Source organism: Globicephala melas, chromosome 17, assembly GCF_963455315.2.
Source record: "Globicephala melas chromosome 17, mGloMel1.2, whole genome shotgun sequence".
NCBI lineage: Eukaryota > Metazoa > Chordata > Mammalia > Artiodactyla > Delphinidae > Globicephala > Globicephala melas.
The window spans coordinates 70510941-70526500 of record NC_083330.1 but is presented as its reverse complement, the minus strand read 5'-3'; positions in this window follow the sequence as shown (position 1 = coordinate 70526500).

Here is a 15560-nt window from a genome sequence, read left to right as displayed (position 1 = left end):
GCATATGGCATGAGGTAAGCTCAGGGTTCAGTTTGTTTTGGCAAATGGATATTCAGGCATACTAGCAACATTTATTAAATTGAATATCCTCTCTCCAAAGATTTACCATGGAAAATCTGTCAACAATCAACTGACCATATATGCATGGGCCTACACCTGGAATCTACATTTTATTCATTTTCCTATCCTTTTGCCAATGCTGTGTTGCTAAGGTCATTTTTAGTACCAGAGAGAACAAGATTTGACATATAAGTCTCCACAATGGACTGAAGTGCAACACTTACATGTTGCAAATATTTCAAACCACCACTTTTTCACAACTAGTGCAGAGTAATGTCTTTTGTTTTTCTATAATTGTAGAGGAAGTTAGAATATTCTCTCTTTATAAATCTTCTAATATTTCTCACAGATTTCATATTGGAATACCATTGGAAAGCATTGCAAAGGGAAACAGAACAAGCCTAAGGAAATTAGAAGTGCAGAAGAGAACACTTAAAAGTACAATATAAATATTTTTTGTATGTATAGTATTAAGATAGTTACTTTTTCCATCTCTTGTTGACGTCATGTCTTTCTTTCTCTGATACCTCTGTTTGGTCAAGACATGATACACATATAGATTTTTCTGTACAACTTACTCAGTGAAATTAAAGGATGAATAACTGATGAAGTGAATGATTTATTGCACTGCTTATGTTCTCAGCATAAGTGCTACTTTTTCTGATGCTGCTAGCTAATTAAACCTTAACATTTTCCCCCCAAATAGTGGCAGTAGTTTAGATGGGTAGATTTTTTGAAAACTCCAAAAAGGAAATCATAGGCCATATCTCAGAGTATGCTTAAAATGTGCTCTTTAAATCAGCTGCTGTTTGACTACTGAAATATGAGGGAATGTCAAAACTAAAATGGTAATTAGAAATCATGTGGGACAACCCCCTCATTTTATAGAAATTATCAGTAATGAAAATACTAGCTGTTGAGATACTCTAATCACTTAAATGTATAAAAATAATAATAAGGGAAGTGCTAACACTTGAAATTCACTTAGCACCTTAAAGTTTAAAAAGGAATTCAGTATTCACAACTTTGCTCGATCCTAGTGAAAATAATGTGAAGCTGTATTATTATTTCCATTTTACTGGCAATTATAACAGCTCACATTATTGGGTGTTTACTATGTACAGGGCTCTTTCCTAGTGACTCAACTTATCTTCACAGCAATTCTCTGAGTTAAGCATTGTTAATATTCTCATTTTTAAAGGTGAAGAAAATAAAAAATATTAAATAGCTTGACATAGTTGCCTAGTTAATAACTGACAGATTTAATATTCAAACTCATGCAATCTTACTTTGGAGCCTATATTATTAACAGCACTCCCAGGTGAAAAGAAAACCACAGACTTACTAGCCTAAAAATTAGCTTCATTCTCCTGGCTAGGAAGTAACTGATCTAAGGTTTTCAACCTCAATTGGCTGACAGCAAGGGGTTGGCTAAAAAGTGCTTTTCGTTTTTAAGTGAAAATAAAAGATACATTTTTCATTTTTCACCAAGAACATTATTGCACAACGTATCCCCCCTTTTGTTCCACTACCTTCTGCCATTTTCCAGGCAACTTCATAATTCCATCTTCCCCAAACTTTTTGTCTTTTTGAGCAAAGAACTGTTCCAGGTGCCTTTTACAGTCTTCCAGGGAATTAAAATTTTTTCCATTAAATTTTGTAAAGACCAAAATAAATGGAAATACGGTGGATGAGTCAGAGCTTCCCAGCCAAGCTGTAACAGTTTTTGCCTAGTCATCAGTGAAACATGCGGTCTTGAGTTATCCTGATGGAAGGTTGTGCATTTCCTGTTGACTAATTCTGGATGCTTTTCGTCAAGTGCTGCTTTCAGCTGGTCTGATTGGGAGCAGTACTAGTTGGAATTAATCGTTTGGTTTTCCGGAAAGAGCTCATAATAGAGGACTCCCCTCCAATCCCACCATATACACAACATCACCTTCTTTGGATGAAGACTGGACTTTGATGTGGTTGGTGGTGGTTCACTTAGCTTGCCCCACGATCTTTCCCGTTCCACGTTATTGTACAGTATCAACTTTTCATCACCCATCACAATTTGTTTTAAAAACGGAACGTTTTCATTACGTTTAAGTAGAGAATCACACGCGGAAATACGGTCAAGAAGGTTTTTTCCGCTTAACTTATGTGGAACCCAAACATCAAAGCGATTCACATAACCAAGCTGGTGCGAATATTTTCAACGCTTGATTTGGATATTTTGAGTACGTCATCTATCTCCCATGTTGTATAATGTTGATCGTTCTTATAATGTCTCGATTATAATGTCTCGCTATCAACTTCAACTTGTCTACCCCACCGTGGAGCATCGTCCAGCGAGAAATCTCCAGCACAAAACTTCGCAAACCACTTTTGACACGTTCAATCAGTCGCAGCACCTTCTCCACACACCACACAAATCTTTTTTTGTGTTTCAGGTGCATTTTTACCTTTCTTGAAATAATAAAGCATAATATGCCGAAAATGTTGCTTTTTTCTTCCATCTTCAATATTAAAATGGCCACACAAAAATTCACCTATTTTGATGTCTTTTTTTTTAAACGCATGCCGACATGACAGCTCTCACATGCAATCTAACAAAATTGTTTCCAATGAAGTTAAAGACAGCTAAGTGCCACTAGAGCCATCTTACAGAAGAAACGGAACGAACTTTTTGGCCAACCCAATACCTATTTCTTCTACATTTTCAGGGAGAGAATAATTGCTCTGGCAGAATAAAGTGACTCATCACATTATATTTATATACAAAAACTTAGCAATTTAAGCCAATAAATTTATAGTCCAGTCTTTGATTTCTAAGTTACTATGTGTTTTGTTTTTAGGATATCCATTTAACCTGTCTACGTCATGCGGTGCTACACGCTGGAATCAACAGGTGAGTTTGTTAAGCACAGCAGGTTTACCACTTTGTCTGTAGTGTTCTTCTTGGCTGAACTTTGGCCTTGGCCTCTAAAAGTGCTGAGGTGCCATTGAAAGGTTTCCATCCTAAGTTTCATGGGGCACCTCTATTTGCTTCCTCCCCCCACCATGAACAAGGACCCCATCATGGCAATAGAAAGGTTTTGCCTGTAACTAAGAGAAAAGGAATTCATGCTGTTCTGCACAGAGAAGAGAATTTACCTCAAGAAACATCTTGATGCTAAAAACTAGATCACTCTTTTAGAGACTCCTACTTATCTATAGTCAAAATTGCTATTTGATTCTGCTTTTCCAGATAAGTCCAAAGAAAAGAAAAAGAAAACAAACAAACAACAAAACAAGACAAATGAAAACTCACCATATCTCTGTCCAAGGATTATTTGCTATTCTCAGGGACAAAAGTATGCCTTATATTCATCTGTGGGAAACCAGCTGAATACAAATACATATAAATACATATAAATACATATACATATAATATACATGTTTTATACATATAAATACATATAAATCCGCAATCAACATTTGGTGATGGATGAGGAAGATGACTTAAGATACCACAAGCTAAGTGCTTGGCATACATTCGGTTATTTAACGCTTACCTCTTGGGCTGGATGGCATTATCCCCATTTTATAGATGAAGAAACCTCAAAAAGTTGACTTTCTCCAAAGCCATACAACTCCTCTAGAAAAAAAAAACAACAAAAGAAAAGAGTGGTCAAAAAAGAATGGAGAAAGAAAGGGTTAAAGGAAGGGGAAGTGGAAAAGTTTGTAGACATTTGTTTTTCAGTAAATAACTATAGATAAATACGAATTGCTATAGTCATTGTTCTAAATTACTGCAAAGACACATTAGTTATATTCTTTAGGCTATTAGAGTAAAGCGACTAATTAGGTGGGAAAATGGTTTCTTCTTGACTTCCACCACAATTTCACATCTGTGATACTAAACTGCAGAGATTTGGCCCCAATAATAACACTCAGAATTATCTACATACAAATATACACCTTCACACACACACACGCACACACACACTCGCACACGCACACACTCACACGGGAAAATGAACAAACGTACGTTTACCTCTCAAGCAAACAGTTCACGCCATCTGTAATCGTCACTAAAAGTAGAATGGTATTCGAGTGGGTTTGCTAGTTAAAGCACCGGTTTTGGAATTGCATAGATATGACTCTATTTGCACACTTCTTTGTTCATTCAGTATTTGTTGTTCAATGCCATTTGCCAGGCACAAGAATTGCAGGAGTGAACGAAATGTTTATAGTTCCTGCCTTCAAGAAAGCACAGACAGGTAGTGAGACAATTAAACCTGCAATTGTCATAAAGGCCGTGTATGCTGTGATAATGAATTTTTAGAGAGTGCAGAGATTCCCAAGGAAATGAGAACTGAAATGAAACCTGAAGGAGAAGTAGAAGTGAGCCAAACTGGGACTGAGAAATGGAAAAATGTAAATCCTGGGTCCACAAAGAGAGTTAAACTCTGTAACCTCAGTTTTTATGTCTATAAAATGGGGCTAATGGAAGCTATCCCAGAAGGACCTGTTAGGATTAAAAATAATATGAATTTGCTGATCACCGAGCCTGACCCAGTGTGCACACTTACTGGTTGTTTTCACTGCTCAGTGTGCTGTAGAGGCAAGTCCCATTCTGCTGGCTGTGCTCATGTGATGTTAGATGTTACCGGTAAACCCTGAATTATTATTCCACTTAATCCACAGCTTTGTGAAATTAGCAAAATTCAATAACTGACAAGCTGTAACAAGGGACATTTTGCAGAAGACTTTGGACAATAACAGCTGGGCATCCATAATAAACATGTGTGTCCCCGGTACATAGGACCATGCCTGACACGCAGGAGATACATGATAATGTGTGCTGGATAAATTTACACTCCTTTATCAGGAACCCAGATCTGTTACCAAAGAAGAACTCGTTTGAAATTTTTAATGCTCATCAGTTTTTGTTAAACAATAGACAATGTACACAACTATTTCTAGCCCATCAATTGGGAAAAAAGGTAAAGCCTAAGTCTTCTCTGGAATATGCAAATTTTAAAATTATCCAGTTAAATGAATATAATTATTTCCAGAATGGATTGAATTTTCAAAACTGAGAGTTAATATTCGTAGAGAAAAATTAAGCATTGGAAAATGCTACCTAGCATTTTTTTTCCTGCAATTTACTTTTCTTTTAATCCATTTTTGCTTTTATTGGATTTGCTTTGCAGAGCACACCGTTATGATTAAATTTTGATTTAAATAACAGAAGTAATTCTACCATTGTGTCAAGTCTGAGGGAGGAATGAATCTACCATATTGATGTTTATGATTTTCTTCATAGCTGGAATCAGTAGTAATAAAAGTTTATCCCTCAAATGCAAAATGTTGGTTTACTATCCTGTACCAGGGGCAAGACTAGGGAGTTTTGCTTCTTCTTGACTGTTAACGAAGAATCTAAAGGTATTGCAGCTTGATTTGTGAAATATTACACATATATAAATGTACACACAAAACTAGTTATTTATAGATAGAATTCAGTGTCACTCAATTGGTTTTACTTAAAATACCTACAATTAGTCAGCTCTAGTTTCCAAATATGCCAGATATTAAAAGATGTAATTGTGGCATGGCCTTTTGTGTCCATATTAGGGGAAATATTTTATATTTGGGCAAGGTGTTTTGTTTTAATGAATTTATAGAGATCACACTTGTCCCTGGTTTAAATAAGCAAGCAGTCCTAAAATTTCCCTGTTAATCTGTCAATCCTGGTTTATCTCCTTCAACACTACGTCTTCAACAATTAGTGTGTTCCCTAGTATTTATCTATATACTTCTAAATAATATGCTGAAATTTCTTTTAGAAAATAGTTCTTGGCTCTCTGCTATGAGAAAGGAAAACTAAGCTTTTCTATAGATACAGCCTCTTATTTCCGCTCGCCAGTACCTCCCGGTAGATAGCTATATCACAATTAGTCGTTAACTTAACCTTCAGAATTTACATAATAATGACTGAACAAATGTTATTCTTTGCTGAGCTGAGTAATGCCCTATGATTATATCTCCTCTCTTGACAACACTTCTTTTACCTGGGAGCTAACGCTCCATCACATCTTCTACGCACCTAGTGATATTCCACAGGAAAAATTAATAATTTCCACAGGCTAAAACATCAGCCCTCTCTTGCCCTCAGAACAATCTCAAAGCCATCATTTACCATAGGGTCTAATTACTCTGCTGCCTTGTGTCATCTGTCAATTTCTCTGGACCGTCATCATTGGACTTCCCTACACTGCCTTCTAGCCTAGGGCCAAAATCATATGCCTTTTTCTTTCTTTGTGTACTTCCTTAGATTGCTGATTATTTTCTCTAATATATTCCTACAGACAGGTTATAGGAAATAAATTTTTATATCTTTGCACGCTTGAAATTTTCTTTTTGCTCCTTTCACATTTGATTGTTAGGATGACTGTGTAGAGAATCCTAGACTGAACTTATTTTTATTCAAAATATTGAAAACATTGCTATTCTCTTCCTAACTTACAGTATTATTGTCAAGAAGATGGCTGCTTTGTGAATTTTTGACCCTTTATATGTGACTTGTCTTATTTGTTTGGGAGATTTAAGTATCTCTTTATCTTTGCTATTCTGAAAAGCTTTAATGATATGCTTGATGTTTGCTTCTTTTTTTCCCATTCAGTGCTAGTCACACACTGTACCAGAGACTTGTGTGTTCAAAACTGGGAAATTAAAATGTATTTTTTTGGTTATTGTTGTTAATTTTCTCTTTCCTGTTTTCTCAGTTTGCTGTCTCACTCATTTGTCTTTTTCAACTCTTATTCATTGAATGCTGTACCTCATGGAATGATGCTCTGAGAATGATGCTGTGATTTTCATGTACTTCCTGTGTCTTATCCCTTGGCTTATTTTCTGGGAAATTTTCTCAACCTTATTTTTCAATGTTTCTAGTGATATTTTAATTTTGGCTATTGGATTTTTATATCTCCAGTGCTTTTAAAAAAGTATTTGATTGTTTCTTTTTTTCCCTAACACTCTGTTCTTTTTTCATGAAGCAACGTCATCTTTTAGCTCTCAGGTTATTGATTCTAGTTGGGGGTATTGTGTGTGTAGAGGGGTGGTTTACTTTTTCCTAGGATATGATTTCCATTTCTTTCCGTTTCCTTTTTGTTTGATTATTTTGGTCTTTGGCATATGTTGGAGATTTTGAAAAGCTGACTAGAATCTCTGTGTTTATAAGCTGGGCTTGTCTACTGTTAGGCTTCACTGTATAGCGATCAAAATCAGTATCAGTTTTCTGCCTATAGAATTTCAGGAGTCTGACAAACGTTCATTTTGTCTAGTCTCTGTCCCTTTGAGTCCAGGCTGGCAGCATTTCTGCTCACACAACATTCTCAAAAGCCGTATGGATCGCCTGTGTATGTCACCCAGATTCACACCATTAGATAAGAGGGTCCTCCACAGATCCTTCCTGAATGATCCCTATTCCTATTCATCTCTATTCCTGGCTTCTGCTGGGAAGATTTATTGGATTCATCATTCACATACCTAATCTCTTTGGGAAGAGATTCCCTAGCCACACTGGTCATTTCTCCAGGGTATTCTTTTCCAACAGTGAATTTCCTAATTTTAGCATCCTTTGCCATTTAAATGGGAAGGGAGCCTCTCAAATCATCAAGCTCTGGTTCCTTTTTGCTTAACAGTTTCTTCTGTAGTTTATCCCTTTCCTCTCACGTTTTACTATAAGCCGCACAGAGAAACCAGGCTGCACCTTCAACAATTCCAAAGCATCTTTTTTTTTTTAACATCTTTATTGGAGTATAATTGCTTTACAATGGTGTGTTAGTTTCTGCTTTATAACAAAGTGAATCAGCTATACATAAACATATATCCCCATATCCCCTCCCTCTTGCATCTGCCTCCCACCCTCCCTATCCCACCCCTCTAGGTGGTCACAGAGCACCGAGCTGATCTCCCTGTGCTATGCAGCTGCTTCCCACTAGCTATCTATTTTACGTTTGGTAGTGTATATATGTCCATGTCACTCACTCACTTCGTCCGAGCTTACCCTTCCCCCTCCCCGTGTCCTCAAGTCCATTCTCTACGTCTGTGTCTTTATTCCCATCTTCTACATTTTTGAGTATTTGTTACAGCAAATTCTCTCTTTTTGGTGCCAAAATCACTGAGACTGTCCCCACTTATAGTAACCTCTAGCTTTTTTTTTTCTCTATAAAGTAATCCACTGATACTACTTACCTTAGAGGAGTAAGAAAAGAAAAACTGTATTGTCATCATTTTGGTGGCAGGGGCAGACTTTTCCCAAATCTCACTTTTTTCAGTCCTGTGCCTCCTCTTCCCCCTTTGCCTGATCTCACTGAAACTCAAACTTCTCATGTCCAGTTTCTCCAGAAAACAAATCTGCAGTCTCCTTCAGGACCAGTGGGTGTAGGATATGGCTGGCTTTGTATATACATTCAAGTTCCTTTCATCGGGTCCCATACCTCTGCCTTTGGGTGTGATTTGTACTGTCAGATTCTCATCCTTATGAGGCTTTTGGAGGTGAGACGGGGTATCCTTACTTAGTACCCCATTGAGGAGCCACTGGTAGAGTTTGTACTCCTCGGTTCCTGCAGTCACTGCTTCTCTAATCACTATTTTCTTAAATATACATGTTTCTCTTCTACTGTTCCCCATCTTCTCTGTCTTTTTGGTACTTTACATTAAAAAAAATACTTACATTTAAGGAGCTTCGAGGAGAAGTGGTAATGGATGTATTGATATGGTTAATCTTGCATATTGAACTAGAAGTCTATACTTTTTAAAAGATGACCACGAATATACCCTTAGCCTAATAGCACAAAAAATTTAAAGAAAAAAAATTATATTTTGCAATTTATCAATCTCTGTCTTATAATGTAATGTGCTTATGTGTGACAATTCTTGTAGCATATCTTATTAACATCCCCACAGATGAATATCTTTACAGATCAGAAGGTAAAAGCTATAGAGATATTTTTTCAATAACTAAATTTTATTTTTTTCTGGGCTACCTGTAGGGATTCGATTACACTCGAGCTCATGCATCCAGGATTCAAAGTTAGGTATGACTAGAGGTGACTATTTTTACCTTCTGTCATATCGATGTCTGGTTACCTACAAAGACAAACAAAATAAGTGCTCGGGGCACACACACACACATACATATGCATGTATTAATCTGGGTCCTTTGGGAACAGGTGTGATTAGATGCAAAAGAAATTTATTGGGGAAAAGAGCAGTGACGGCTAAAGAGGAGAGAGGTGGAGAAGGTGGGAGAGCATTCAGACTGGAATGCAGGTCTGATAGCTTAGAAGGAGGGGTGAAGGAAGGGATAAAGAGGAATTCCAGTCAACAGCGCAGTTCCAAGAAGTGTTCTGTCAGATTGCCGTGAGTCCTCAGACCAAACCTCAGGTCACCCACTAGGAGTCCCAATGGGCCTAGGTTAGTATCTCTTTTATTTTCAGTCATTGGCTAAACTTGGTTTTAATACAGATAGAGTGGTGGATCTGTACTAATTAATTAATATAGACACAGTGGGGAAAACAGCTGGGATCATCAGCTATATTTGCTTCCCGTAGCAGGACATCTGAGAGGCATATGTTCATGACCACTTGACACAATAATTTAAAAAATGAGATATTTTATTTGTTATGTAAAATTGCAATAATTGCCATAAAAATCAGGGACACTTTTGTCTTTCTTACGTTTATCCGACAGAATAATAGCTATAAAAATTTATATAAAGTTGGGGTGGATCCTGTAATCTATTCAGCCTTTAGGGTTTTTATTAATCTCTGACTAATACAGACAAGAAGAATCACTTTGTTTTCTTTCTTTCTTGATGTATTTTATCTTACTTGACAATATTTCTTATCTCACTTATCTCACTTGACAATATTTCTTTGCCGACAGCAATGCCCAGGACTGGGCTGTGTACCTATGTCGCCTTAACGGATGCTGGCAATATCTGTAAGATGAGGTACAGAGGATTGACTTGCTGTTCTTATAGCTGATGATGCTTCTTTCAGAAACTGGAGGGGAAAGTGACTGCTCTTGATTAAAGGAAGAGAGAAAAATTACAGCTTATTCAGGCTGAGAAAACGAAGTGAATAAATTGTTCTATCACAAAGTGACATCTTGCCCTGGACCTCTAAACCTTTCTGAGTCTTCGTGTCCTTGTCAATAAGAAGAAAAAGTACGAGTGTGTATAATCTCTTACATGCCTCCCAGCTTGAATGGTGTGGGACTCCAGTTAAGGCTTGGTTGCTCTAAGGGTGAGCTGTTTTTCTCACTCATTGCTTCAGTTCTCTGCCTCGACCATACTGTATGTTTTACGTAGTGGTTCCAGTGAGGAGGAACATCTGGCATACTGCTTAACAGCACTTATTTTTAGCCAGTGATAAGCTTCAGATGTTGGATTTAAAAAAAAAAATCCCCGCTTCATGCAGTATAAGAATTTGTTCACTTCCCCATTCTTTCCAGTGCCTGATCCCCTGCCCCCAGTGAAACTCTATTTGTAAGCTCATATTTGGAAAAGTTTCTCTTTTTTCAATTTTCTCTTGATGGACAATTCAGGCAACACTGTTAGAATTGAAGCCCTGGGAGAAACATCCAGACTGATGGGCTAATTTAGTTGGTCTAAATCTGCACTTTTTAAAAAAAATTAATTAATTTATTTTTGGCTATGTTGGGTCTTCGTTTCTGTGCGAGGGCTTTCTCTAGTGGTGGCAAGCGGGGGCCACTCTTCATCGCGGTGTGCGGGCCTCTCGCTGTCGTGGCCTCTCTTGTTGCGGAGCACGGGCTCCAGACACGCAGGCTCAGTAGTTGTGGCTCACGGGCCCAGTTGCTCTGCGGCATGTAGGATCCTCCCAGACCAGGGCTCGAACCTGTGTCCCCTGCATTGGCAGGCAGATTCTCAACCACTGCGCCACCAGGGAAGCCCTGCACTTTTATTATACAGTGCTGGGAGGGGACAGGATGGGGAACCAGCGGGGCAAAGCGTCTCTTCAATAATTTGCAGAGAATCTGTCATTCCTCCTTTGGTGTTGATCACTTTGTATTACATGTATTTGTTTACTTGTCTATCTTCCTAACTAGACCATTAGTGCCTTGAGGTCAAGAACTAGGTCTTATTCATCGTGCCATTCACATCACTAAGCACAGTGCCTGTCAGATAACAGATGGTTGGTTATGTTTGCTGAGTAATGACTGAATGGATGAATGAATGAATTTAATGAATAAATGGTTAAAGACTTTGTGGCATTACAGTCTGCAAAGATTCCCAGGAGATCATTCAATATCTTCCCTATACTCAGGGTTGATTTTTTCAATGGGAACTATTTTGTTATTTTCAAAAGCTCTTTAATCTTGTCTGTTCCAAGTACTGTTGAAGATGCTAAGGATACAGCAGTGAATTTCAAAGATTGGGTCCTTGCCTGCCTGACATTTAGGTTCTAGCAGGGAATTAGAGAATAACCTCGTTAAAAATGAACAAATATTATACTTATTAATATAAATAAGTAAAATGATAAATATGAGAAAAAAGATGGAGAGGTAATGATTGGGGAAGAAGTTAATTATTAATAAACAAGTCTAGCTATATCTGGTTAATTTTTTTTTTTTTTTTTTTGCGGTACGCGGGCCTCTCACTGTTGTGACCTCTCCTGTTGCGGAGCACAGGCTCCGGATGCGCAGGCTCAGCAGCCATGGCTCACAGGCCCAGCCGCTCCACGGCATGTGGGATCCTCCCGGACTGGGGCACAAACCCGTGTCCGCTGCATCGGCAGGCGGACCCTCAACCACTGCGCCACCAGCGAAGCCCCTGGATAATTATTAAAGCTGGTTGATGGGTACATGGAGTCTATAATTTAAAAGTTGAAGTATTCAAAGAAAGCTCCCCAAAATGTAAGTTCAAACAAAAGGGAAAGAATGTAAATAAATCTAGAAATTTTCAAATAAAAAGGATAAACACTTTGTCTAAGAAAAAGTACACAGAAATATGGAAAAATCCAGATGTGAAGATATTTTATTACCTAAAATCTTGCGTGACATCCTATGATTTTCCAAAGTGATGGCCACATCTCAAATGTCTAAAAGACCAAAGAAAGGATTGAATGAATCCAGCCAGATGAAAGGTGGAAGATGGCAACTGGCTCAGAGTTAGCAGAACACAACAAGGATTTGAGGAAACAAATGGGAAAACCCACCCCCTCTATTTAATAGAGCAATTGTTACATTGCAAAAATATATGCCCATTGTAACCATATCTTCTGATTTGCCAAGGAAATTTCAAAATCTAGATTTTATGTAAATTATCCAGCATTTCAAATGTTGGTAAAAATTTACTGTGTGCATAATTATAAAACAAGCCTTATGGTGAACAGTCTTGACTTCTGGTCTACACTCTAAAGTGGTCTGGGAATGACTATATGGTTTACTGGGAGAGCTTTGAGAATTTATTCTGATGGATTTTGCATAGCATGTTGTCTGAAAGTTACTCTTTTGGCTATAGGAAAATGTTTCGGTTCAATTAAAATAGAAATACCAGGTCCTTTGGGGTTTCCAAAGTAAATATAGTTAATGATTGTGTGTGTGTGTGTGTGTGTGTGTGTGTGTGTGTGTGGAGAGAAGAGAGGAAAAAATAGTTTGTCGATGACGCACAGCTCTCTTGTAAATGCTTAATTGGGTGATTTCTGGTGACATACGTAGGATTCTGTTTTTCTTCTACAAGTCAGTCAATAATAGACAAGAAATATCAATAAACAATACAATATTACCTGTTCTCATGAAGCAGGGCAGAACTGTGCTTAAAGCAGGTGACTGGGGACAAGTTGATGATTCGATCTTTTGGCTTCTTGGGAATAATATTCTAGGAAACTTTATTCTATTGGAAAAAACAACAAAATATAACTTACAAAAGAGAAGTATATTGTGTTCTTCATGACCTGTGAAAGTCAAACATGGTTGAACTGCCACTGTGAGTCATCATTCAGAGGTTTGCCCTGTACCAAGTCAGTATTTGGATGAAGACGTTTGCACAAAGGATAGGCGCACGTGGTAGATGGTGCTTACTAAAGTTGAAGCGCCATTAAAGATAAGTAAATATAATTGCAGGTGGTAGGAAGTGCTGTGAAGAAGACTGAAGAAGACTGTAGTAGTTATTAATGCTGTTTATCAAATACTTCCAGTTTTCCCTCTGGGCATAAGTTAGAATGGCACCTTCAGACCCTCTTGATGTCATATATGCATATATGATTCGTTTTGACTGATTAAGTGTGAACAGAAATGACAGGCATAGCTTCTGGGTGGAAGTTTAAGAGCCAACGCTTGATTTTTCCGTGTTCCTGTGTCTCCCTGACACAGTGACTAGTGATGTTTAAATGGTGGATAATCTGCCAGCCTGATTTCTAGAGTGAGAGAGCAGGGAGCAGAGCCCACCGACAGCCTGTGATGGATACGAGCGGGAACAAGAACTAAACCGTGGATGAGATAAGCCCCTGGCTTTTGAAGGTTGTTTTTTGTCTGCAGCATAACCTGGCCAACCCTGACCAATTCACAGGGTGATAGGATTGATGACAGGGTCTAATGTAAATGGGGTGATTGGGGGAGGAGCAAGAAAAGCAAGGCATTTCTGAGGAAATAACATCTGAGCATAATCTGAGTGATGAGAAGGAGTGAGACTTTTGAAGATCTGGGAGAGAGCTTTCCAGACAGAGAGAAGATCATGTACCAAGTCTGGGAGGAAGATGCAGACTTGGCTTGTTCGGGGAAAAGAAGAAGGTCAGCCTCCCTGGGTACAAGTAGGAACAAGGAAGAAGATGAATGTAGCCAGAGTCATGATCAGGTGGGGCTTTAAATGTCGTGTTCAGGAGTGTGGATGAGAAGCCAGTGACCTGCTTTGCAGTTGTAAGAGCTCACCACGACATTAGGTGAAGAATGGGTTACAGTAGGTCCCCTACATACGAACCTTCAAGCTGCGAACTTTCAAAGGTGCGAACGTGTGTTCCGTCAACGTCAGGCGTGAGTGAAATTGAAATTGCAGCTTGCCCTCCGTCTCCTATTGCTGTCGATCCTTCAGCTCTACCATCTCCCACCTCCTCTCCCTCCTCCAGTCAGTAACTCTTCTTGCCTGTTCACGCTGTTGTACTGTACTACTGTACTTTTCAAGGTACTGTACTGTAAGATTAAAGATGTTTTCTTTATTTTCTGTGTTTGTTTTTTTATGTATTATTTGTGTGAAAACCTATTACAGTGCAGTACTATATAGCCGACTGTATAGTTGGGTACCTAGGCTAAATTTGTTGGACTTATGAACACACTGGACTTACAGACATGCTCTTGGAACAGAACTCATTCGCATGTAGGGGACTTATTGCATTTAGGTGCAAGAGGGTAAGCAGGGTGTCCAGTGAGGAGACCTTTGTAGTAATCTCGGGAAGGGAGGATGGGGGCTTCAACTAAGGTGGTAGTGGGAGAGCTGGTGAGATGAGGTGATTGTCGAGATATTATTTGCAGATGTCACGTAAGTCTGAGATACACCATTAGAAATTGGTCTGCACTTTGCTCTACAAACATGACATAATATTGAGGTTTTCTGAGAAAACACTGAAGTCCATTTTCACAAGCAAATATCTTTTAAGTGGATGGGGTCTGCTCTCAGCTCAAATGCATCACCCAATGAATCTCCACAATATATATATAAAGGGAATATAAAAAGTAAAAACAAGCAGTACCTGGAACTTTTATATTCTAAAGATATTCATCTTGTTTTATTTAGCAGGGCACATTTGTGAAATCCATAGGAACTTTTTGTTCTTTCTCTTTTACTTCTTTGTAAACATCATGCTTGAGTGGAGAAAACAAAAATATGAAACTCGAAGTTTGGAAACCTGGGTTTTCCAGTCTTAGTTCTGCTCCTTACCAGCTCTTTGATCTTGAGACTCAGTTTTTTTTTTTTTTTTTTTTTTTTTGCGGTACGCGGGCCTTTCACTGCCGTGGCCTCTCCCGCCGCGGAGCACAGGCTCCGGACGCGCAGGCTTAGCGGCCATGGCTCACGGGCCCAGCCTCTCCGCGGCATGTGGGATCTTCCCGGACCCGGGCACGAACCCGCGTCCCCTGCATCGGCAGGCGGACCCTCAACCACTGCGCCACCAGGGAAGCCCCGAGACTCAGTTTCTTTACCAATAAGTGAACCTAAGATGCCTGATGGGGCTAGTGTGATGCTGGCTCTTAAGACACATTGCTGATGCACAGGTGGTCACACATTTTTTAGAAGACCACAAAAATATCTAAATGTTCTAGAACAACCAGTACTATCTTTAGTGACTGGCCTCATTTATGATGACTGAGTTAGGGTCTTTATTTTTAAATTGTCCTGTATCCTGCCCACAATAGCATCTGAGGTAAGTGTGGTTAGCTCCATCTTACACTTCAAGAAACTAAAATCTTTTCTGGAATCTGCTGTCTGTCAGAAGCTTTGGTTAACAAAAGGTCAA